At 42.1% G+C, this 20,719-nt stretch overlaps 1 protein-coding gene across 2 annotated transcripts in view; it reads left to right on the top strand.

Annotated features, from left to right (window-relative positions):
* The window catches only part of LOC148036617 (uncharacterized), a 40,008-nt gene extending 25,119 nt beyond the window's left edge, over positions 1–14,889 (top strand). The window contains exon 6 of one of the 2 annotated variants that reach the window (XR_015690959.1): positions 11,143–14,889. The gene's annotated coding sequence lies outside the window, so the exon portion shown is untranslated. Of the gene's footprint in view, positions 1–11,139 lie in introns of both variants that reach the window. The other variant, XR_015690958.1, reaches the window with a different exon arrangement.
* The last annotated feature ends 5,830 nt before the right edge of the window (positions 14,890–20,719 follow it).

Here is a 20,719-nt window from a genome sequence, read left to right as displayed (position 1 = left end):
TTTGTTCACTCTTTGTCTTGGTCATTCGCTTCTGCATTGCTTCACTCTAACATGGTATCAAAGCATTGAAGGAGTGGTGGACCTATTTAAAGAAGAGATTTCAGCGCAACACAAGGTTGCATTTCAGTGTTCAAGGGCAAGCAAGAGGGCTATGCCTTAGAATGAGATTGAGGCGAGCGTAGGCGTGCGAGAAAGGAGAAGATTTGCTGAAGTTGCTGTTGGTTTTTGCTGTTAGAGAAGGAAGGAGATTGCGTTTTGGGCCTTCAAGTGCAGATTTTACCTTTTCATTGCCTCCGGTGGGTGGGTGAAGAAGCGGAAGTGGTAAAGAGCCCTAGCAAGCTGTATTCTCATAGTTAGAGAGGGATTGTTTTTTGTGTTTTGTGTATGCATTGTAGATGAAAATGTCTTCTGACAGAGTTTCAGGTGATCATGAATTGGAAGGTGCCCGTTTTACCGGAATTTCCATCAAATCAAAAGCTCGATGGCAAGAATTACCGCATCTGGCGGGTCATGATGCTTACCATTTTGGAGTTTTATGATTTGGTAGAGCTTGTTATGGAGGCTATTTATCATCCTTCTTCGCGAGACAAGTACAATCTCTCTTTCAGATAAGGTGGAGTTGGCAAAGGCTTAGGCACATTGGGATAAACTCAATACTCGCATCCGCTCGTTTTTATTTCTCTCATGTACCACAACCGTTCTCTCTCATATTGAGCACTTAGCGGTGGCTCGAGAGATATGACTAGAGCTTGATTGGATGTACAATCGTATGACTGTTATGAAATGAGTTTCTTTGGAAGTGCAAATGAGGACCATGAGTGTCAACAAGTCATCTTTTATACGAGAGTATATTAATAAGTTGAGGCAGCTTTAGATGCACGTACAAAACGCAGGGAAGGTGATTACTTATGAAGACATGGCGATAACTCTTCTTTCACAGTTACAGCCTTGTTTTAGTGGTTTTTATTTTCTCTTGATTGCTTCAGGGCTATTTGAGACTCTTCGGTGGGAAGAGTTGGTTCCTATGGTCTTTGGACCAAGAGGAGTAGTTGAAAGGGACCAATGCTTTTTAAATCTGAGGCGTTGGTTGGTCAATCTTTTTAGAAGAAGGGAAAGGATCAAAAGGAGGACAAATCTAAGAAGGACAAAGAAAAGGAGTCTACTTGTCACATCTGTGGCAAGACAAATCATTGGAAGAAGGATTGCCCCGACAAGGAGAAGAAGGATAAGGAGAAGGAGAAATCTTTAAAGGATTTCAGAGTGGTGGCTGTGCCCTCATTAGTTGCTTTCCTCCACTTGGAGGTGGTTGAGGTTTTGACCCTGACGGCTTTTGATGATGCATTGATGGTCCTATATACTTGGGAGTGGATTATTGATAGTGGTGTCTCCCGACACATGACTTCTCCTTCAGTAGGTGTTACTCATTTGCGGCCTTCGTATGGCCAGATTTGTTGGAGCCTAATGGATCTGGATTTTGAGTGAGTTGAGGATGAGTGCGTCGGATATCACATAGAGAGTAGAGAGCAGTAGAGAGGAGAGTGAGCATGACACACTTGATGTTCGGTACAAAGACGAGTGTACCACTTTTTAGGTTCTGATAATATATATAAAGTACAAGAGTGTAAGGGTGCGTTCACACGTGAGTACTGTTAAAGGCACAGTGAGCCTTTATTTCCAACAACCTCCCACCTAAAGGCAATGTGCTTGAAGGTAGAGAAAAGAATCAACTAAGTCTATGTATGTACAAAGTTGAACGACACATACACTATCCAATTTCCATCATCTAGTGGCAATGAGCAAACCGCTCGGTTGGAAGACCCTTCATGAGAAGGTTTGTAGGGTTATCATCTATATGTACCTTGACAAGCTCAATGCCTTTGCTGTCAAGTACATCCCTGATAAAGTGACACTTCACTTGTATGTGCTTTGTCTTTGCATGAAAGACAGGATTCCGTGCTAGCATGATAGCACTCTCACTGTCACAGTGGAGGATAGGAACCTTTATAATACCAAGCTCTCTCACTAGTGTAGTAGACAATGCGACACGCTTTTGCAGCCTAGATATCCAAGAGATTGCTCCTCCTGTGAACATGAAGACATATCCTGAAGTAGACTTCTTGTAGTTAGGATAGCCAACATAGTGTGTATCTGTGAACCCAACAACAAATGACTTCTGCCAACCAAAATAGATACACAAATCCTTTGTGTCCTTAAGGTATCTCATGATAGCCTTCACTGCTTCCCAATGCTTTTTGCCAAGATATTCCATGTATCTGCTAACCACTTTCATTGCAAATGCAATATCAAGACATGTAGCAACTATAGCATACATCAAGCTACCAACAGCTGAAGCATAGGGTATCTTGGTCATTTCAGCCTTTCCATCATCTGATGTAGGGCTTTCATCTGCACTAAGTTTAACATATAGAGGCAATGATACGCTAATGTCTTTCCTCCCCTCCATATTGAAACGTTGCAAAACTTTTGTGACATACTCTTGTTGTGATAGATAAAGAAGATCCTTTGATCTGTCTTTGAGTATATGCATGCCAAGAATGCCTCACCAAGATCTTTCATATCAAGCTATTGTATAAACTCTGCTTCAAGGAGTCTAAGGTATGAACATCCTTGCCTGCAATCAACATGTCATCCACATACAAAATCAAGAGAATAAGGCTGCCATTTGCTACCTTCTTGGTGTATAAGTAGTGATCAACTTGAGAACGATGAAATCCTTGAGATTGCATAAATGTATCAAATTTGTGATACCATTCTCTTGGTGCCTGCTTCAGCCCATGTAGACTCTTGTTGAGTTTACATACCATGTGCTCTTTTCCCTTTGCAGCAAATTCTTCAGGCTATTGGATATAAATCTCCTCATGTCAATCACCATGTAAGAAGGCGGGTTTTATATCCATGTGTATATCCATGTCTTCAGATACAACCAAGCCCAAGATGGTTCGCAAAGTAGTCATTTTGACACAGAAGAAAAGATTTCATCAAAATCAATTCCATGTTCTTGCTTGTACCCTTTAGCAACCAAGCGTGTCTTGTACTTTGGCAAAGAACCAGAAGTGAATCAATTCCATGTTCTTGCTTGTACCCTTTAGCAACCAAGTGTGCCTTATACTTTGGCAAAGAACCAGAAGTAACTTTCATTTTGTAAACCCATTTGCAGGGTAGCACTTTTTGTCCTTTTGGCAAATGTACCAAATCCCAAGTCATGGAATACAACCCTTCTGACCTCCTCTGTTCTTTCGGGCTGTTTGTGCATGCGATCTTCTCGGAAGATAACATTATTGCTGTGTATTACTTTTCTTTTCTTGGGATCCCATAATTGATACCCCATCTCACCTTCATCACCATATCCTAGGAAAATACATTTACAGAACTTTGGCTCAAGTTTGCTGCATTCTTCCTTTCAAATGTGCACAATTGCCTCGCAGCCAAACACTCTCAAGTGAGCATACATTTGCTATCCCCAAAGGGAGGCGTGATAGCCTTCATCATCTAGTTGCCTTGTGCTTATCAAGCTCTTCTTGAGCTGAGGTACATGTCTCACATTATTCAAAACAAACATGGAGCCATGCTGAAATTCTAGTTTCGCACTGCCAATGCTTGCAATTTTACATGCATAGTTATCACCCAAGTGGACAACACACACATCACTATTGTAGTCAGCGAACCATTCATGATGTGGTGTGACGTGAAAGGACGCACCTGAATCAAGTATCCAAGTGGGCATATCATTCTCAAAATCTGCAATCAATGCATGTGCACTCAAAGAAGCAAGAAGTACATCACCATCACTGTCAGTATCATGAGTGACTACATTAATCTCTTCTATTTTCACATTGCTCTTCTTTGTAGGCTGGTTGTCCTTGTTTTCAGCCTTGTTGGCTTCAATGTTTTTGTTTTTGCCCTTCTCTTTTTTCAATTGAAAACAATTCTGTTTGTAGTGCCATTTTTTGCCACAATAATGGCACTCCATATTTTTTCCACGAGAGTTGCTGCGTGCTCTATTTTTAGAACTACCCTTGTGCTGAAATCTGCCTGTAGTGTGTAATGCATTAGAAGACTTGTTTGCTGAGTTATTCTGCTTATTGAGTTTTTCCATCAGCAAATAACTCTCCACATTAGAGTATAACAGCTGAGCATTCGAATTACTTAAAGCTGTCTTGAAAGTATCCCAACTTTCAAGCACAGTACATAGCAAGAAAGTAGCCTTGAACTCTTCATCAATATGGAAATCCAAAGCAATCAGTTGACTGAAAATTGAGTTAAAAACTCATTCAAATGTATAGATATGGTTGTATCTTCTTTCATGAGAAATTCCATTAATTTTTTGAGCCAATAAACCTTGCTGGTTGCACTTTTTTGAGCATACAATTCTTCAAGCCTTTGCCACATTGCATATGTTGAATTTAGCTTCTCAATGTTAAAGAGCAAGTTGTCTAACACTGAGAGCTCAATGGTAGAGTGAGCAAGCTCGTCCTAGTCATCCCACTCGTCTTGTTTCATGTCTGTTGGTTTGATTCCCTTTGTTTTGATGGGCTTTACATGTTTCTTTTGCACCAAGACATTGTAGCATTGTTTTTGCCAAATTGCAAAATTATGTGCACCCTCAAGCTTCTTAATGTGCAAAAGATTATTGTTATCACTATTTCCAGCTATAATTTGCTGTCCCAAATTGACTAACTAGTTACCAAAGATAAGCCCAAATGTGACGTAAGTAACCACGGTACATAAAAGTACAAACTAGCAGTGAGAAAATCTTGAGATTGCAGAAATTTCAAAGTTAAAAGGATGTCTTTTTCTGCACTCCTCAAGCAATTATTGACACATTTAGAAACCAAGCCACCAATTACAAGTGAAATCCCAAAATTTCACTGCAATTTTTGCTTTAAAGGCATTCTCGGGCACAAGTTTGACAATTTTGATCAAATGTCCCAAATTTTTAGAGTGTAATCCGTCCAGATTGCATCAATACATGTACCCAAGTGCATGTACCAAACATTTGTTGCACAGATTGAAGGGATTTTGCAAAAGCCCCAAATTTTTGGATTCAGATTGCACACATTTTAGTAAAATTGAAGAAATTCCACTAAAATGTGAGAATCCCTAGAATTTCTCGGGTAGATGTGCACCAAATGTGCAATTTGTGAGTCGATTGTCTTGTTCCTCTAAGATCCCCAAATTGGAGAAAAGCCACAATTTTCTTGGGCAAAATTTCACTTTGTGCCTTTGCGTGTGCGAACATCCAATAGAGAAATGAGAAAAAAAAAATATTTCAGATTTAAAAAAAAACATTGACTGCCGTCTCGTCATTGCGTGGCCATTGTGGACTGGTCGCAGCATGACAGTCTCGTGATGACTGCCGTTCCGTCTGTTGCCTGGCCATCGTGGACTGGTCGCTGTGTGTTGGTCTTGTGGCGCGCTGGTCTTGGTCGCCGGTCTTGTCTTCCTTGTGTGTTGTTAGCTGCTCACCCGTGTTGACCTGTCACGTGCCCCGCGATACTTGCACCTCTTGCGACAACACTGATACACACTATGATACTTGCAACTCCTATCCGCCCCTGTGACACCTGCAACTTCTTCTGCTTGTTTGTCCCGCGGCCTGACGCCCGTCACTAGCTCTGATACTAGTTTGTTGGAGCCTGACGGATCTAGACTGAGTGAGTTGAGGGTGAGCACATCAGATATCACATAGAGAGTAGAGAGCAGTAGAGAGGAGAGTGAGCACGACACACTTGATGTTTGGTGCAAAGACAAGTGTACTACTTTTTAGGTTTTGATAATATATATAAAGTACAAGAGTATAAGGGTGCGTTCACACCCGAACACTGTAAAAGGTATAGTGAGTCTTTATTCCCATTCGTCTATTCTTATATAAGGACGGGGCCACATGCATATTATTTCTGATGGGCAAGGTGGTGCCCATACATTTGAGGTGCTTTATGTGCCGGCCTTGAGCTACCATCTACTTTCGGTGTACAAGATTTGTGCCCTTGGCCTTTTGGTCGAATTTGTTGTGGATTCATTTCAGATTCTTGATCGTGGATTGAGATAGGTTCTTTCTTCAGGATATGAGGAGAATGGAGTCTATAAGTTGCGGTCTTCTTTTGCCTTGACTTCTCCTCTTCTTACCTCACAAACTTAGTCTGAGCTTTAGCATGCTCAGTATGGCCACCTCAACTATGATTATTTTCGGAGGGCATCCAAGGGATAGCTTGTTTGAGGTTTGTTGGATATTGTGATGAGCTAGTAGCCTTGTAGCCTTGTGTATATTGCATTTGTGGGAAGCAAACTCATGACGCTCTTCCCACCAAGGCTTTGAGGTGATCTTTAGCACCCTTGGAGCTTGTTTCTATTGATCTTTGTGGACCAATGAGGATGGATTCCCTTAGAGGAAGCTTGTATTTCATGCTAATTGTGGATGATTACAACAGGATAACATGGGCTTATTTCTTGAAGCTGAAGTCAGAGGCTCTCTCCAACTTTAAGGATTGGTTACTCTTTCAGGAGAATCGATGGAGCTAGAAGCCGAAGTCCTTACAGTCGGATAAGGGGTATAGAGAATTTGTTTCTACTGAGCTTGCTCGTTTTTGTACAGATCGTGCTAGGAGTTTTCCAATATAAACACCCCTTAGAAAAATGGCATATTGGAGCGGAAGAAATCGCAGTGTGATCGAGATGGCTCGTACCATGATGGAGTATCGTCAGACACCTCAGTGTCTATGGGCTGAGGTTGTAGCTACTGTAGTTCACATCCTTAATCATTCCCTTACTTCCATTGTCGTTGGTCTGACTTCGTATGAGGCATACTTTGGGGCTAGGCCAGATGTTTCTTAGTTTAGGGTTTTTGGGTGTGATGCCTATGTTCACATCCTGAAGACATAGCGTGACAAATTTGAAGCGGCTTCCAAAAGACAGGTGTTTGTGGGCTATAGCTCGAAGTCTCAAGGCTATCGATTGTATGATCTTGTTAAGCACGATGTCTACACGAGTTGTGATGTTAGCTTTGTGGAAGTTCTAGTCTTAGATGGGGGTGAGGAACATCTTGTTCTTGGAGATCTCAATGATAATTGTGCGCCAGCAACTGTTCCTCTGTAGCCTATGCCTCTTGAGGACTCTTTCTCGGACGAGAAGCTCAGTTCTCAGTCTTTGGATTCACTGATTGCTCCCTCGCCGTCGATGGACCTTCCAGACACTTCGGCCGATGGAGAGCGACAAGGTGAGCTCCGGACCTCCTTCTCGTTGGGCTCCTGATACTCTTCATGATGCAGGGATTGAGGGGGTCCTTGATGAGTGGCAGTCGCAAGCTGGCTTGTGGCATTCTTGGAGGAACCAAGCACACCACAACGAGCTTGTTTACACTAATTACTGTTTGATGACTCGTGCCATGTAGGATCGAGAGTCCACCTTTGTGAAGGAGGCTTTACAACATGATCATTGGCAGAAAGCGATGGGCAGGAGCTAGAGTCAATTGAGAGGAATGGTACTTGGTATCTTGTGCCGAAGCCTCCTCATAAGAAGATCATTGGAGTCAAATTGGTCTTCAAGACCAAGTACCACAATGATGGCACATTGGACAAGCACAAGGCATGCCTTGTTGCTGAAGGCTTTGCACAACGTCTAGGCATTGATTTTCATGATAGTTTTGCCTCTATAACTCGGATGGCTACTATTCGCATAGTTCTTGCTTTGGCTAGCCATAGGAGATGGCTAGTCTATTAGTTGGATGTGAAGTCTGGCTTCTTAAATGGGGAGTTGAAAGAGGAGATCTATGTTGCGCAACCTCCAGGCTTCGGTTCTTCTGATGGTAAGGTGTACAAGTTGCAGAGGGCTCTCTATGGCCTTAAGCAGGCTCCCGTGCTTGGAATGAGAAGATTGACTCGCTCCTCGTGGAGAAATTGGAGTATCATCATTCCAAAGCCGACCCCTAGCTTTATGTTCACGCCTCAAGAGGAGGTCGTGTGTTGTTTGTCCTTTATGCGGACGATTTGATTGTGATAGGTGACCATACTTAGATGGTCGAGCAGACGAAAGTAGCACTTCATGAGAAGTTTGAGATCATGGATATGGGATTTCACTTCTTTCTAGGTCATAAGATCTATCAGACTGTGAGGGGGATCTTTATTTCTGAGTAGCGGTATGTATAGGAGCTCTTGACTATATGTGCGACGGAGGGATACAAGTCTCTTATGACTCCTATGGTCCCGAATTGGAAGGCTACGGCTTATTCCGATTCTCTTTTGGTAGATGTCACCTGTTATAGGCAGTTGTTTGGCTCCTTGATCTGGCTTCTTAATACTTATGTCGACTTACGTTATGCTGTAGGTGTGCTAGTTGGGTTCATGAGTGAACCCAAGATGGTGCATTGGTAGGATGCTCAGAGGATTTTGTGGTTCCTACGAGGGACTCTTGATCTTGGGATCTATTATCCTGTTGTACAGGCGATACAGACTTCGTACTTACAGGATGGAGTGATTCAGATTGGGCTGGCGATGTGGATCATCGAAGGTCCATGACAGGTTATTGCTTTACCTTGGGTGTTGGTGCTATTTCATGGAGTAGTAAGAAGCAACCCACGGTTGCCTCTATCTTTGATTGAGGCGGAGTATCGGGCGGTGTCTTCTACTACATGTGAGACAATGTGGCTTCATAGGCTCTTGGAGGAGCTTGATTGCCCGCAGAGCAGTCCTACTGTTCTCCAATGCGACAATGAAAGTTGCATTGCCTTGGCCAAGAACCTTGTATTTCATGCTTCTATGAAGCATATTGAGATCCAGTACCATTTCATTCAGGAAAAGATCTTGGATGAGAGTATTTCCTTGGTCTATTGTAAGACAGAGGACAATCCTGCAAACTTGTTTACCAAGGTGCTTCCTCAGGCTTTACTTTGACAGCACTCCAGATCCCTTAGCCTCTTGCTATGTCCAGGATCTGACAGAGGGTGTTAGAGCTGGACATTCCCCGGAAGGCAGCAGGTACAGCAGGTACACTAGGCAGTGATTGGTGCAGGAGTGCCACGTGGCAGCTGCCACGCATCAGGCGAGGGCAGATTGCAGGTCGGGGACTGCTGGTCGGTCAGTTTTGCCGATCAGTGGGCTGCAGTTAATGCAGCTGACCTGCTATTTCTGGGTATTTTTGGCTGGCCTATTTATTGGGCTTGGTTTTTGCAGTCTTGATTGGTTGTGCTCCTAGTTTTTAGGCTATAGACCGTGGAGATCGCCCTCAGGGCTGATGGAGATTGCGATCTTCGAGGTGGAGACATACGCAAACATTCTCTCTGCACCCCTGTATATTTCTGCATCCTTATACAGCATTCTTCATTGCAGATTTTTTGCGTTTCATTGTCTCTTTTTCTCTCTCTTCTCTCTCTGTTCGCTCTTTGTCTTAGTCATTATCTTCCGCATTGCTTCACTCTGACAAGTAATTGGGGGGGTTGTCCTATCGCAAGTGTAGCAAACACTGACCTTGTTACTGATGCAGAGGAAGAACAGCAGGTAACTGCAGAGGGAGTGGAATGCACTCCAAGAACTGTCTTGGGATGCAGAATACCTATGATGCAGAAGAAGATGGAGAGACAAAGAAAACATAGACCTGGATGGCTGGAATGATGATGTGGCAGTGCAGGAAACCAGAAAACACAGGACAGCTGGGTACTCCAGGGATGTCCCTGTTGTTCTGGAGGCTGGCAGGGCTGTCTGGAGTCCTGGCATTGCTGTTTGAGTTCTGGGAGACATGATACTGCTGACTGGAGTGAGCAGCAGGCTGAAAATGCAGGGCACCAGGCTTTTGGGGTGTTGTGGGAGCAACAGAGGTTGCTGGATTGCAAAATGCAGGTGGCAAGAGATCCTGGAGCAGCAAATGATGATGTGGATGATGTCATGTAATTGATGAGAAGATAGGCATTGCATAGGCTAGGAAGAGGATGGCTGCCGGGGCCTGAAATGTAAAGTGAAGAGATAGGACAGATGTGGAGAGGTCAGAGATGATGGCAAAGAGTGTTTTAAGGGGTGGTCATACAATGACTTCCTTTTCTGGAGCCACCTTTTGTCCTACCAAAAGGTCTAATGCCTTGTCTCTTCTAACAAATGATTTGAATAATGTTTTGGGGCTTTACAAGAGGCAACAAAATTAGTCACTGATAACAGATTAACTCTAGGGCTGATTATGTCGATTAACACCCCCTCTGGGCCCAAAACAGGTTTCCAAGTGAGTCAGTTTGGTGCCTTGCAAGTTGCCACATTCTGAGACTGAAAAGGTGCTACTGGAAAGAGACCAAGGCATTGACCAAGGTTGCTGCTCTATGCTACCCAAGCCTCAAGGGCCTACCAAGGTCCTAGAGGCAATAGCTATCTTCTTCTTGGTTGTCCAAGAGGTCATGCTAGTGAAATGAAGATATCAGACCAAGGGTGTTGTGATGGACTCCTTTGTAGCCACCTGCCCTGCTGCTTGAGGGCCCCATCCTATGTATCCATGGACTCTCTTGACTCCGTGCACTCCTTGTCTAGAATGCCTAGGCCTAGGGGTATGCAATGATCACAAAGGAGATGAATGATCCTACAGGTCTTGATTTGTTTTTTTTGAGAGTAGCCTCCTATGTCCAGAGTATCATCATGCAAGATCACCTCCGCAAGGGGCTGTGGCTGAAGAGGTATCAGTGAGGTAAAGCCAGAATGTCTCAGGGAGTGGAGTAGCCGCTTGGGATCCTTGGTGGGCAATGGAAGCTCATGATGCTGTGGTTGATGAGATAAAAGGGGATCATGCTACACAATGTATGGGTTGCCATGACTCATTTCTAAAGCTACAGGACAGGATGAGGAGGGATGGACATGATTTGAAAATGCAAGGCAGCAGACTCATGTCCATATGAAACAGGTGTAGATGTACTCAATTAAGTACCTTTGCTTATAGAGCTTCCTCCGTGTTTGTATAGGTAACCAATCTAGGTCTCCATGATGACTTACAGCTGATCCCTGCCTAACAGGAGCAACATAGAGAGAATTTGGTTCATACAATTCAAAAGAATTATATGAACCTGCCAATGGGCTTGACTGTGTAGGTGTTGGATTGCCTGTTGTTATTGAGAGAGTTTCTGTTCTCCAACTAAGAGGTGGCTGTTCTCTGCAGCAGGTTGCACAACCAGGATGCACCTTCTGAGGAGGGAATATGGATCGGAGATGAGTTGGGCCTCAGGGAGTGGTATTGGATGAAGAAGCAGAGTGTGCTGATCGACCTGAAAGGAACAGTACCCTGGAAGAGCTACTACAATGGAAGAAGCAAGGTGGTCAATGGGGTGTTCCTAGTGTTACAGTGGTTGAGGCACACTGAGTTATTACCTGTTGCTAGTGCAAACTCAGCGCTCACAATGTCGCACAAAATACTCTTTACAAGAGCAGGGCCTGTAGAGAAAACACAATATATGAACATGACTAACACGAAGGACTTGAACAAAATGCAAATGGAGGAGATGGAACGAATGCTCAAGGTTCCTCAGGTACAACTGTAGGCTCAAGCAGCAGAGGCTGTTCCAACAGCCACAGTCTAGTTTGGGAGCAGGCTTGAGGGAGAGTCTGTCCTCTGGGATGGATCTGAAGTGCAGCAAACCACCAGTCTTGATGATAATGCCAAGGAGGAAGGCCTGGTAGTTGTAGAGGGAGTGGAACACCATCCAAGGCAGCAGTCCTGGAATATTGAAGAGGATGAAAAGGATGAAGAAGATGCAGACTTGGGTGGTTGCATTGATGACGTGGTAGTGCAGGAAACTAGAAAATGCAGGACAGCGGGGTACTCCAGGGCTGTTGCTGATGTTCCGGAGGCTGGCAGGGCTCTTCGGAAACCTAGCACTGTTGTCTAGAGGTGTGGCAGACCTGGTGCTCTGGTCTAGAGTGAGCAACAGGCCGAAAATGCGGGGCAGCAGGTGCTTGGGGCTGTTATGAAGCAGCAGAGGGTGTTGGATTGCAAAACCAGGCGACTGGAGATCCTAGAGCAGCAGGTGATGATGTGGGTGATGTCGTGCAGCTGGAGAGAAGCCAGGTGATGCAGAGGACAGGAAGGTAGCTAGTGCCTGAAATGCAAAGTGTAGAGAAGGCAGCAGTGGTGTAGAGGTGAGAGATGTTGGCAAATGAGTGGAGAGCTCAGGCAAAAGGGATTAAAGGGGTGATCACACATTGCCTCCCTTTTATAAAGGTAAGCCTTCCGTCGTACCAAAAAGTCTGGGGTGTCATCTTTCTAAGCAAGCGATTTACATAAGCTATTGGGGCTGTACCAGAGCCCAAAAAACTAGCAACTATCCGTGTCTTTGGCCTTTAGCCACACCCTGGATCTGAGAGGGATCTTAGCAGAGCATCTGTCAAAGTCTTGCGAGGATGATTGGGGTGGTGACACTATCTGTATCTGTCAGTCAAACCACTTTCATCTTAACCCATTGTGGTGTTCTAGGAGCAGGCAATCTCATTTTTCTGCATTGCAATTCATGCTGGGGTCATGTTTCAGTCAAGGGTAGGCATTCCTTTGAAGTTTGGCAGGGTTGCCACTTTCTACCCCAATCATCATCATTTCATTGCAGGTTAGACCTGCATTTGTAGGTTCCATTGTATGGTAGCACGTCAGCTAGTTAGTTGATCTGCAGGCTATTTGTAGCCCTGTCATTTCTCTGCACGATACTGTAGTATTCAGCCTTTTTTCAGTCAGATCAGAGTTTTGTTGCTTCATCTTGTCTCTATGTTCTTTCTTCTCTCTATGTCTTCTTGCTTCTGTATTTCTCACTCACAATATCATCAAGGAATAAGACCACACCTGTTTGAAAGAAGCCACAATACCCGTTCCATGAGCCCGATGCATTGGATGGCCCAACCATGAATTCAAACAACCCCAAAGATTTCTAAAATGTGGTCTTGTGGACATACTCCAATACTTCAGTGATAGCTAGAATTCAAGTCTAGCTTGGTGAAAGTTAAGATAGCTAGTGGATCCAACAACTAATTGATCCCATCTGTAAGGGGAGAATGTTTTTGACAATGAGCTTATTGAGACCTATCCAGTCCACATTTAGGTGTGAGATTGTCATTTTTGACCAATATTTGGTGCTCTAGAATTGGAACAAGTTGGTTTTTCCTCGTAAGGGTTGGACATGTAGTAGGTTGCAGCACAGGGTGGTTCCATCTGGTTGAATCCTTTGATTGCGATGGGTGTGTCAATAGGTCTAAGAAAAGGGAGTCAAAACTCTTGCATCAATGCCATGCTGTTTAATACACATCTCCTTACTAAGAAGAAGAGGAGCAGCTCATCTCATTTGGTTGCACATACACCATTGTAGTAGGTAGAGCATCAGAATTGCTCTCTTCACTTGGAGGTGAGATTAACCATTGCTTGCTAAGCTCAAGATGCCAAGAGTGCAATAGTACTGTACAAGGTCGAATGAATGATGACCCTCCAAGCCCATGTGACCATGGAGCTAAGGTTGCCTCAATGAGGAGCCACCTTCAAAGAATGTTGAACCTTAAGAAATCTGCTATGCGGCAAATGATATTCTTCATTGATTCTCTGGAGTTGTGCTTTTGGGCTTCAATCTTCCTTTTACATAGAAATACTTATTTCAGAGATGGTGTTGGCAAGCATGGATTGACATTGTACATGATAAATGGGTCTTGAATCAAATTCTTGAATACACGTCTATCCTGCAAAGGCCGGGATGACCCAAACCTTTGTACCACCATGATATGAGGGCTTAAGCACCTTAGGAGAAAGGTGCTTCATATGCAAGGAGCTCGTGGCCAATGATGGTAGTTTTGTGCAATATTAATTTAGAACTCCCTATCTTTAAAAGCAAAAGAACTATTTAGAATTTTGTGCCTTCAATAGCACAAAACATTTCACACTAAAATGGGCATCCTATCTATATGACAAGTGAGGCAATCATGTGTTTCAAACAAAATGAGATTGCTCGGAAATGACCAACATAAGAGAATTATAAGCAATACATTTGTTCTCCATGATATTTTGTTCATCTTTTATAGATTTATGTAACATAAGATTACCTATAAGATACTTAGTTTGAAAAAAGAATGTTGAGAGTGCATTGACTTTAAATAAGTGAGGAAATTCATAAAGCTTTTGTGTGTGGACAAGTGAGGGAGGGAGGTGAAAATCACTTAAATTTGATTTTCTTATTTTGTTAGAGTTACACAATCCTTGATTTGAGAGACCAATAGAAAGTGAGTTCTTGAAATTAAGCTAGACTTATTTTTGTCTATTGAGAATACTTCTTTTGACATTAAGCGCTCTTCTCAAGAAACCTATGTAAAGTGCAATTAAAAACCCTCTTTTGTAAGTGTAATCTTGTAAATATATGCAAATTTAATGAAATAAAAATACCTCATGCTGAACTCGCGCAATATCATGTAAAACGTTTTTAAAGATGCGCTCAACATACCATGCAAGTTGTGAGAGATTTGTGGAGGAAAGGTTGAGAGAATCCATTTTGAAGTTGAGGTTGACTTGTGGATTGAGGTTCAACATAAAGACTTGTGGATTGAGGTTCAACGTAAAGACTTGTGTAATACACTCAATGTTGGGTGGTCTATAGCAATGATGTATTGGAGGCACAAAAGCTTAGGCGACCATGGTCTCTCAACCACATTTAATGAAACTTGAAAGAGAAGAGCCTCAAAAGTTCGAGTGATAAAGGGGATAAAATCATGTCCAAAGAATACAGATAGGCATGTCTTGTCTTGGGAACAAAGAAAAGACTAATCTACAAATCACTCAAATGATCAATTGAAGGGCTTAAAGGCACTTCAAGAGAACATTAGGAGCTCCTTTTTTCATAGCACCAAGATCATGGATGACCTTGAAAAGTGAATACTTTTGGCCTTGGTAATAGCCAAGTATAATCGAGTTACTCTTACTTGATTAATATGCAAAAATACCTTGATATGATCAAATCTTGTATGCAAAGGCTTCTTTTTTGTCAGGAGTTTGGATTGTGGGTGCATAATACTTAAATGGAGATATTGGATTACATAAAGGATTTTGTGACAAGCATGCAAATTTACTCTTGGCTTTTGGTATGTTGGACATTGCATTAGTAGTGTTTGATATGGGTAATATGTTGGAATTGATAATTTCAAAGGTTAGATGTCTAAAACTTTCAATTAAGGGCCAAAAGAGTGGTCTCTCACCTTGATGTGAAAATTTGGATTAGAGCATAGTTCTCATGTTCAATGGTGTCCGATTAGTATATGAGTATAGTACTAATCAGACTAATAAATCTTGAACCTATGTTCAATGATTAAAAAAAAAACATATAATTGACATTATATACTTGATGTTGGATCTCTCTTTGGTGGAGAGAGAGAGAGAGAGAGAGAGAGAGAGAGAGAGAGAGAGAGAGAGAGAGAGAGAGAGAGAGAGAGAGAGAGAGAGTTGTTGGAGACTAGGTGGTAGAGAAGAGAGAGCTGTTGGAGAAAATGGTTTGCCAAATGGTCAGTTTGACCTCGGATGGGATGTAGTTGATCGGGTCAATGAAGCTATCAGACGCCTTTTTAAGATGGGTACGGGATTGGATGGATTGGACTTGTCTGTTAGACATGGACAACCCTAGATTTTTCGGGTAGGGCCTTTAAAATTTAGCATTTGGTTAAAAGTCGAGAGCTTGAGATGACGTATCTTGGCATCCTTCGTTTCTTCCTCGGTCTCAAGTTATACCCATGTATTGGAGGGCATATATATCTTGTAGCAAAGTAACTAAATGCTTTTAGCCGGGAATGGTTGAGTACCAACTTGATTTAGTGTCTAGCAACTTGATTTAATGTATCAAATGCATATTACGAGGTTGCATTATGCATAGAGGGTTTTTTTCGCTAAGTATGTGAACTTGCTCATGGATCTTAATATGATAGACATTACATTGGTAATGTTGGATGTGGCCATGATCTTGGAATTGATGATTCCAAAGGTTAGAAATGTGAAACTTTTAATGAAGTGCCAAAAGAGTGGGTTTTAACCTTAGTGTGGAAGTTTAGATTTGAAGTTTGTTTAGGGCCTTTAAACTTTGAAGTTTAGGCCAAAGATGGTAGCTCATTAGATTTTTAAGTTTAGAAAATTGAATTGAAACTTTATATAGGCCCATTTATTCTTTTAATTGGAAAATTCAATGTAGGATTTTGCATGCTATTGGAGAAAGTTAGAATTGCCATTTTTCATCTCCTCTCATTTAAGTTGCATGCAAGTTGAGAAATAAATTTTAGGCTAAGCCAAGCATAAGAAATTCATTTTGAAGTTGAGGGGGTCATTCTTAGCAATGGTGGATTGTGGTGCAACATTAGGATTTATAGTCTCACGCATTTGGATCGTCAACATCATTGTGGTCAACAGGCAAGCTTCTCATCCTAGGAACACAATAGATTTGTTGATTTATTCTCTCTTTGTGCTAATTGATTGGATCATGCTAAGGTTGAACCTCACTCACTCACTCACTCACACACACACACACACACACTCTCACACACACACACACACACACACACACACACACACACACTCTCTCTCTCTCTCTCTCTCTCTCTCTCTCTCTCTCTCTCTCTCTCATAGCCCCTAAACAAAACAAAGCCTAATGGATATTGTTAGATTAGACACCAAGAGAGCATATATTCTCTTGAGAGTTGCTTGGCCTAAAGATAGCTCATTCCTAGCACCATGTCTTAGATATCTTGCTTGATGGACTTGTCATTAGGTTGATAGACATGGAGGTATACCTCTCACATGGGATATGTAGGGTGATGGATAGATCCTCATTTGTTTGAATCAACTGAGGATAGAGACATGTTGATACATACATACACTTGTATCATACTTGCTAGTTATGCCATCAATAAGTAAAATGGTAGGAACATGTGTCCCAATGTGTCGGAGGACTATACAATGTCCCGATGTATCATGTACTAGAAAATCAAAGGGAGATCCCATTGTATTTTTTGAAAGGATTGTAGACCTCTTTGCAGAATGATGAGGGGTGAGGATTAGAGATGCTCGGTTCATTCTTATTGGAGATTAGCAGGCATAGGGAGAGTCTACTTAGAGCTAGGGGAGTAGATATTGATCCACCTAAGGCCTTGATAGATTTATTCAATTTGAGCACTCCAATTGATACAGTTATTAGTGACATATTGATCAAGAAATTAGATGCAACAAAGAGAGAGGTCACAAAGGGCCAGGCTATTAACTTGTTGAGATCATGTTGCTTGTGCCCATTGGGACCTTGGCCTTTCCCACCATGCCTTTGGTGGATTGCCCATTGTGGGAGATGCATGCCTCATAGTGGTGGCCTATCCATCTTGGATCACCCCATTGAGGGAGATTTTTAACTATAGGAGAGGGTAATATCCTATTGATCAATATGGTCTTATTCTCTAGATGATCAACATTATATGTTTATATTCTTGACTTCTCATTTTTTGGTTGTAGCATATAGTACTTCCAATAGTACACATTGTTACACTTACAATCCATAGGCTTGTGAGTTTAGCCAAATTGTCTATTAGTTGTCATTTATTGGACACCTCTCAATAGTTACATTTTATGTTGGTTGGTCACACTCCCAAACCGATGGCAACATCTTTAACAATTGTGTTTTCAATTGGCAGTAGTTCATGTGTTCTAGGTGACACTTATTTGATATTCATGTCATCAACTGAGTGTTACAAGATGCATTTTAGCTAGGGTGATAGATTTTAGGGCTATGTAATCACATTCAACCTATGTATAGGTTGCATTTCTACTCAAGCCACATGTGTACGTGTGGATAGTAGCACCTCTCTCAGCTATGTTTTGACCTTCTCACTCCATTCTTCATTGTTGACATCATTAGACTTGCTACATATAGATAGATTGGTCCCAAATAGACTTGAAGTCATCACTTTGCAAGTTGATTTTTGCACCAGTAGTAACATTTTTGTTTTTGTTATACGTTGTGGACTAGTAAATTAACAATTGACCGGTGGAATGGATTGGGGTCACAAGGATTGTGGAATTGATGATTGAGATTGAGATTGAGAAGATTGGTGTTCATGTAGTTGCTATCCACAAGAATCATTGTGAAGATTGTCGAGATCGACATATAGTGATTGTGACCTAGATCGAAGGATGGATCTGGTTCCTCCCTAGTTACCATCATGTCATTCTATCCCTATTCCATCTTTAGTGGCCACTAGTCCATGATTGGCTATTATGGCACCTCTTATGTAGGTACCTATTCTACCCTCTATTCTCACCTCTAAAAGCTAGATGGGACTAACTATTCTCTATGGTCATGCAAAGTCAAGTACATCCTCAAAATCATTGACCTTTGGGTTTTCATGATAGTCCCTATTCCTCGATTGTTGTGGATCCACATGTTGGCATGATTGTGAACTCAACAAATTTATGGGATGGACTCAACAGTAGAGCTCACTCTTTTCTCTTCTTTAGGTGTATAGATTATGTGCTTGTGCATGTAAGTCATATTTGCACTATATCAAAAGTCTAGACTAGATTGACATCTTTACTAGGATTAAACATTCAAGCATCACATGACCCTTGAGTTGAAGCTTCAACATTTCTCAATTAGATTCCCGTAACAAGAAACGAACACATTAAAAAAATGGAGATTAAGGATGAATTAGCATCCCTTGTGAGATGGTGGCTTTTGAAGAACTTTTTGTGAAGCTTTTGTTACGTTTATCGTCATTGAAGTATGGCATGTTGTACACTAGTTTTTCCACTTCTTATACAAGGGATACTATCACTTGGGAGGAGCTAGTCTCATGATGCTTGAGTAGGATGCAAATCACTAGATAGATTCTCATGAAGCTAGAGGATAGAGTTGTGCCTTGACAACATCATCTTCGGGTAAAGAGGACAAACCAAGTAGAAGAATGAGAATAAGTTGTCCAGGAGTTTTCTTTTGTCAAAACAAGGAGAGATATTTTTACGCAACTTTACATTTTACTCCAATGGCATTGAAAGTGGCTTACATACTGTCATAACATACTTGGATAACATATCCAAGTCATACTGCCTTTGGGATAGCCATATACCATCATCATATCTGATCACCTCAATACCAAGGAAGACCTTAGCTCACCCAAATCCTTCATCTCAAACGTCTTCTAGGTATTGACTTCTGTGATTTCATTATTGCTGTCACCTATAATAATTATTAGAAGTGTAGTATGGGAGCCTCGAGTAAGGGTGCATAAGGGAAGGTGAGGTGTGAATGAACTAGAGGGTAGGGATAACCCTAACCCTAGCCCACAGTGAGGCTATATAAATAGCATGGGCAGTCATTGTTAATGGTGAGAGAGTGTACTAGTTGTTCTTGCGAGCAACTTACTAAGCAAGATTTTCTTCTTGTACTTGAGCTCTCTCTCCCTCTTGTGCACACATGTTAAGGCTCTCACTCTAGTTTCCAACATGGTGTTAGAGCCATATCTAATCCATTGATCTTCCCATAATCACATCTTGGCTTAACTGCACAAGAGACTTCAATTTCTTCAATCTATCCTTTTCTCCACCATAACCAATTTTGACCATTGGAGAAGTTGGTGTGAGCAAAGGAGGCCATATCTGCTTTTGATTTCATTTGAACACCTCTTCATCAGGTCTAGATGCAGCATCCTAGTACTTCAACCCCTGACATTTCGCAACCAATAAGGTGACATTATAGAAAATGCAAAAATAGGTGCAATCTTGATAGCGCGCATTTCATCGACTTGGTGTAACTTGCAGGAGGCATAACGTTGATGAGCTTCATGAGGCTTTGTTAGCCCCCTAACCCTAAAAGGGTCATTCCCTCAAATTTCTTCTTTGCTGCTCACACAAAGCAAAACCCTAATTGTGTACCTTGTGTCAAGATTGTGGGAGAGAAGGAAGGAGTCTCACTTGTAGCTTTCTTGCTTGCACAATGGGGGAATACACACACAGGTGGAGGCTGAAAACAGTTTTCCTCTTCTTAGTTGTGTAAGCCAAAAAGAACTCTAGTACATAGAAATAGAAGAACCCTATATATGGGTCTCAAACCAAACTCAACTAACTAAGGTGGCATACTAACTGAGCCACGAACTAGAGTAGATAAGGATAGCTGTCATCTAGCTATTATTCATGGGCGGTGTACCAACCGCATCTACAGCTAACAAGTCGGTTACATAAATGCACAACGGTCACCCTGGCATATCACGAGTGGAGCTCGATATCTCAACACTCCCCCTCGAGCTCAATCCCAATTCGTGCACACCAAGCAGGTCTCTGAACTTGCGCAGCTTCTCTACGTCCAATGCCTTTGTAAATATGTCAGCTACTTGATCCTCTGTGCTGACATAAACTAGATCAATAAGATCTAGTAAAACCCTCTCTCGCACATAGTGATAATGCATCTTAATGTGCTTTGTTCTAGCATGATAGACTGGGTTATTTGCCAAGTGTATACTGCTCATGTTGTAACAATAAATGACAATTGGCTCATCTGTAGGCTGATGCATATCATAAAGTAGCTTATGCAACCAAGCTACCTCACATGCAGCCATTGTTGCACCCCTGTACTCAGCCTCTGTGCTCGACAAGGCAATTGTAGGCTGTTTCTTGCTGCTCTAAGTGACTGCAGCACTCCCAAAAGAGAACACATATCCACTAGTAGATCGTCTATCAGAAATACTACCAGCCCAATCAGCATCAG

This window comes from Lygodium microphyllum, chromosome 5, assembly GCF_053477565.2.
Source record: "Lygodium microphyllum isolate KBCC chromosome 5, Lygodium_microphyllum_v1.1.10, whole genome shotgun sequence".
In the NCBI taxonomy this organism is placed as follows: domain Eukaryota; kingdom Viridiplantae; phylum Streptophyta; class Polypodiopsida; order Schizaeales; family Lygodiaceae; genus Lygodium; species Lygodium microphyllum.
This window is presented reverse-complemented; position numbering and strand designations above follow the sequence as displayed.